This window comes from Saccostrea cucullata, unplaced genomic scaffold (assembly GCF_032062105.1).
Source record: "Saccostrea cucullata isolate Sc308-1 unplaced genomic scaffold, CSIRO_AGI_Scuc_v1 ctg22268, whole genome shotgun sequence".
Taxonomy (NCBI): Eukaryota; Metazoa; Mollusca; class Bivalvia; order Ostreida; family Ostreidae; genus Saccostrea; species Saccostrea cuccullata.
Genome location: NW_026939078.1, coordinates 2,230 through 8,513, shown reverse-complemented (window position 1 = coordinate 8,513; position 6,284 = coordinate 2,230). Strand labels below are relative to the sequence as shown.

Genomic DNA, 6,284 nt, shown 5'->3' with positions numbered 1-6,284 from the left:
AAAGAGACTTCTTTCAGAGAAAGATGTAGACAGAGGAATACCAGTTAAAATAAAAAAAGATGGCACTATTGAGATCATTTCTCAAGAAGAATATAACCAATTATGTCCAGAAAAGGGTGATCCTAATGTTGTCAGAGATAACATAGAAAGACCCTTGATTGCAGAAGAAGCCAATGAAGAATATAACCATTTATTACCAAAAGAGGGTTAGAATTACTTGGATTACCCTGAAAGACCCTTGACTAGAGAAGAAGCTAAGTTTATAGATGATAAGAAAAAACAGTTGTCAGAAAAAAAAGATTGACAAAGACACAGGATTTTAAACCCACAAAACCATTGGAGATACAAGGATTACAAGATACAAGGATTAATGGAGGAAGTCCAAACTGAACTCTTGGAAGACATTAAGGCTCATTATGAGAGTAACTTTCCAGTGTTTGTTTATTACAAAATTATGTATTCTGATTAAAAAAAAAAAAATCACTTTCATTTGTTGTGCCTTTGGCCATTTAAATTGACCTTATGGTCAAGATTGTGATATATACACTCTGATAATCATCTATGATGTCTCTATGATGTTTACCTCAAAAGATTGAATCAGGGTATTTGTGTTCAAAGAGCTGAAGAAACTATACAGACAGATCTAAGATGTTGGAAGCATACATATTAATGAGGTTAAAGGAGATATAACACTAGATTATTAAAAAGAAAGAACACAAACTCATAGAAATGATATTGAAAGTACCTTTTATGAATAAAGTGTCATGCTCCAAGGTATTATTTTTATGAACAGGAGAAGGTTTACAGCAGTCCCATACACTCATAAGAAGATCTTGGGTAGTAGAAACACCAGAAAAATTTATTTCCATACAATCAGATCATCTTACATCAGTTATAAGGTTACAATATTTATACATAGTCAAGAGGGTCATTAAGATTTCTTTTCTGGTCATCCTAATGAGCCACATTATAGTATTCTTTCTCTTTGATATAATGTTAATATTAAATGGAAAATTCAGAATTCATCAGCAATTGAAATCAAAACTTCCTATCTTTACCAATTATGCTATTAAGGAAGCTGGGGGTTAACACATTAGCCATATTTAACTTATTCTATAAATATGTTATCTTCAGCTGTTAACTATCATTTGGCAAAGAAAAATTTCATACATTTTAGATTTAAAAATTTGATCATGAATTTTTATGCCTTTTCTTCTTCTTCTAAAGGATATCAATAGAGTTTAGACATGACCATGACCACCAAGCCCTCTTTATTTTAAAAAAATCATATATCATTTACTTATCAATTCAAAAATATAAAAATGCATATGTAAATAAATAAATAAAAATTACAATTGTATCTCATTGAAACTTTACCTTCAAGTTTGTGTGTTTCTATGTTGATTGACTAACTGTGTATTTCCAAAGGAAGACCAGCAGCCAGGCTTCACTTCACTTAGAGAATGGATTGGTTAGGAACAAACCAATTCTTCCAGGTTTGAGGACTGTAGAAATAAAACCATTTTGTTAATATGACAGAGTACTGCATGAAACAATGCATGTTTAAATACAACATGTACAATGCCAAAAAAGATCATGAAAATATTTGTTTTTAATCTCAAAAAATTGTTTTTAACATTAACTCCAGATGAGAAAAGTTCATCATGTTATCTATAGATAATAAACAAGCACAACTACTGTATTAATATCATAAATAAAATGATTATCAGATTAATTATTTAGACACTAAAAAACTTACTATCTTTATGATATTGATTTCCATTATCAGATGTTTTTTATCCATTTTTTTTTATCCATTTTAAAATATAAACATTTAAATAAAACAGAATTAAATAAATGAAAATGATATCTCATTGAAACTTTACCTTCAAGTTTGATTGTTTCTATGTTGGTTGACTAACTGTGTATTTCCAAAGGAATTTGGGCAGACAGGCTGAACTTCATAGAGAATGGATTATAGATGGTTGGGAATAAAACATATCTTCCAGGTTGAGGACTGTAGAAAATATAATCATTTTGTTAATATGACAAGGAACTGCATGAAACATTGCATGTTTAAATACAGTGCCAAAAAGTTCATGAAAATAGTTCATCATGTTATCTTTAGATAACAAAAGAAGCACAGTTACTGTATTAATATCACAAATACAAAATGATTATCAGTGTAATTTTTAGACACTAACAGACTTTCTCTCTTAACAGCATATTCAATTTTGTTTAATACCTGTCAGTACAGCATACAAAAAGATATTAGCATATACAACATGTAGTCCTACATTTTTTGAAAAGCTCATTACCAAGAAACAAAAGTGAAAATGAAAATATATGTATGCCATATATACCACATATTTAGAATCAAAACAAGGATAAACCTTTTGTAGATTCTTACTTTTTCTTTTATTACATTCCTTATAGATCACAATTTAGTAAGTCTGAATTCCATGGGTAACAGACATAATGAATTATGACATTATATCATAATTTATGCAAAAGGACTTATTAACAATATGAAGTTTCCTTAGTATATTTTAGACAAAATAAGACTGTGCTTATATGAATGTTAGAGATATTAGATCACATAAGAATTACACAGTAATTAAATTAAACCATATAATCATGGTTAAATGCAAAGATGACCTTCATAGGAAATGTAAACAAAGCAAAGACAAACTTACCAGAATTATCCAATTATATGCCCAATTAAATAATCCAGTGAAATAACATCTCAGCTGATCCTGAAAAAAAAGCATACAATATTCAGTGATACACAAATTAACCTCATTTTACAAAGGAAGTAAAGCAACAATTGACAGACAAACAGGACAGAAATGTAAAAGATACCATATGTATTTTACCAAAATTTAGTAAACATTTTTTCTGATTTAAATTCAATCACAGAATGACCCATCATAGTAATATTAAATACACTCTGGGTTACATGCAAATTATACCTTACATGAACTGAGAATAAATACCCCATTTACATTCATATAAACTGAATTTTACATAACTGATTACTCTTTTAACTGATGTCACCATTAGTATGTCAGAATATTCAGGGTGTACAAATCATGTATATTCACCTTCAAAGTACTCAATATATATTTTACATGTTGATGTTTGAAATCACTGACTAAATAAAATACATACATGTATATACATGAAGGTTTAAAAAAAAAGGGGGGGCACACATGTTTATAGATTTACAGAGATGCTCAGACTGAGTTTTTCCCACTTTCATTGGGCCACTGTTGCACCAGAATGTAAAAATATGAGTGACAAATAAGGCAAAAGATTCTGTATATTTCATTAAAAAAGATTTGAGACAAAAGATTCATTGGCATAATATGATCTGATTGATTATTTCCATATCCTTCTTTTGGTCACTGTGATTAAAGATTCATAGAAATATTAGAAATGACAACTGAGAATATCACTTTAGTTGTTTTAAAAGCATGTATCAGTATTTTATAAGATATGCTAGGAGTCTCCTCATGAGAATATTTAGAATACTGATCCAATAAAAGGAATGTGAGACAATATGATCATAACTCATGCAAAAAAGATTTATCAACATTTTGAGGATCTTTTAGTGTCCTAGTGTATTTCAGGGTAAACAATGGCAGTGTTTATATGAATGTTCTAAACATAAGGTATATAACACAGTAATAATGAATAAATACAAAGATGACCTTCATAGAAAATGTATAAAGAAAAGTTTGTTAAAACTTACCATGTAACCAGGTAACTCAGTAGAGTAATATTCATTAAATAATCCAGTGAAATATCATCTAGGCTGATCCAGGATTCAGCTGTTCAGAACTTTCTTGGAAGAAAAAGGGTAGAAAATCAGTTTTGGTACTGAAATCCATAGGACCATACTGTTATTACATGAAGTCTCAAGCGCTGTGAAAGTCTGTGTTATTGTGTCAAAATAAGCAGCCATCGCGGCTTGTGAAGGACTAACATGACGTCGCTGCCAAGTTTATGACGTCACAATGCATAGGTAAGCTAGCTGACTAGATAGTTTACAGAAAGATGAGTCCAACCTATTTTTGCACAAGGCCCCTTACAGATGATGCAACAGGTATAAAAAAGATGATGCAATAGATATAAAAAGATGATGCAATAGATCTAAAAGATGATGCAATAGATCTAAAAGATGATGCAATAGATCTAAAAAAGATGATGCAATAGATATATAAAGATGATGCAATAGATCTAAAAGATGATGCAACATATGTACTGAATTGACCCGGCTATCCTTAGAACCCCCTAATCTGCACTCCCTTGACCCACCTATCCCCCCAGGGGCTGCACTCCCTTGACCCACCTATCCCTCACAGGGGCTGCACTCCCTTGACCCAGCTATCCCCTCAGCCCCAAAAGTGCACTCAGTTGACCCACCCGGCCAGGCCGTTTATACTACTCTCGAGATATCGCCAACATAGATCCAAAATATGCATAATAAAACATGTAGTAAACTAGGGTATTCGTGACATTCGTCCACAAAAAGCAAATTGAAATTTTAGACCGTTAGACCTCTTTAAAAAAGGCTATACGGGAGGACGAGAAGATTATCGACGAAAACTTTATCAGCAGGACTGTAAAGAACGTTATTGAGAGTCACCAATTCATGTATCACACTATATCTCATAAATACCTGCATTTTTTGGTTTTAAAACAAAGTAAAGAATATTCTTTACTTGTTTAATAGATTTTAAGCTTGACAAGAAATGGTGTTTGGATGTTGGGTAGATAAGGTAACTCAAACTGTACAGGTACTTTTGTTGAGAAAATGAAAGCTCAATATTAAACATATCTTTTTTATAATGCCTGTGACGTCGAAGATGTTGCTGCTCCGTGACTTAATGATACTAGTATGTCCGGAAAATCATTCAATACCAATTTACAACATTTTGATATTAAATTTTGAAGACCATATAAGTAAAGATTCTTTTATATTATGTGTTACATTTTCCCCGATCATGTCGTCAAATACTTTTTCTGTGCAACAAGTCCGCGTAATTTTTGAACGGCCCTCGTAAACTAGAAATATGTCCATAGGACATGAATGCCCCGCAAAGGGTATATCAGGGGTATGTCTTTTAACCACAAGGAACCACAAGGAACCCCAAGGAACCACAAGGATACCCCAAAGAACCACAAGGAACCACAAGGATACCACAAGGACATCTTATTTAATTTTAATGAGTCTAATTATGGTTTATATGTGCAATTTTTAGTCATCTGAGTCACAGGTGACCTATTGTTGCTAGATGTTATTGTCCGACGTTGTGCTTCCTGTCCATCTGTTTCCTAATCTTTTGAACCATTTCAGCTTCTTTTCTTGAACAGATTATCCAATTTCAACCAATTTTGGCACAAAGCATCTATAGGTAAAGGGGAGAAAATTTTCAGATTTCAAAATCTCTTACCCACAGGGGATTAACAGCCAAATGTACTCAACAATCTACATGTACATTAACACCCCTTACCCATGCACAACACCACAAAGAAACACATTATCACCCACAAGGAACCCAGTGACACCCAAAGATACCCTAAGTGTGAAAAAATTAGCAAATGATTTTATAAACCATACACCTACTCAAAGTAAGCAAGCAGTATTGCATGATTTAAAAAGTGGTTATGGAATAGCTGAGATGTTAGAGTATATCTAGTTGATAATGAGCAATAAGGCCATCCTTAAAAAATTGTTTGTTTGGAATTGCCGCCTGAAGGGTTTCAGACACTAAGAAAGAGGGAAAGAAATTATTTTTTTTTCAAAACTGAAGATGAATTTTAAATTCTTGATAAAAATATCAGTAAACAGTACCGGTAAATACATTTTCTGACTTAAAGAAAAGAATCTACCATCAACAAAGAAACATAATTTTGCACAGATCTGACACTACATTTCAGTGTTTTGTATGGTGCATGTGATAATGGGTAAAAAAATGGATTAAATAAAAAAAAATCTTCCTACTTTTGGTCAATAATTTTTTTTCAGGAGGGGGGGGGGCATTTCAATGAGGCGGGAAAACTTTAGAAAAACTGTGGGTTAAATTTCTTTACTTTGTGGATTCAGGGATATTTTTATGAGTATTTTCAATTACTTAACTGTTGATTCTATAAAGCTGAGGATTGGACTACCTATTTACCCACAGTTTTTCTAAAGTTAATCATGTAATATACATGTAGGAAAAATTGTCAAATCGCTAATATTTATGCAGAAAATTTGAAGAGGAATATAAGTTATG

General features: G+C 31.8%; 1 long non-coding RNA gene across 1 annotated transcript; it reads right to left on the bottom strand.

The window, feature by feature from the left end:
* Positions 1-1,853: 1,853 nt before the first annotated feature.
* Positions 1,854-3,871, bottom strand: LOC134252192 (uncharacterized). Its single transcript, XR_009988924.1, has 3 exons — positions 3,755-3,871; positions 2,697-2,756; positions 1,854-2,017 (listed from the first exon to the last, which is right to left on the bottom strand). It is a non-coding gene; the product is annotated as an uncharacterized LOC134252192 (long non-coding RNA).
* Positions 3,872-6,284: the final 2,413 nt, after the last annotated feature.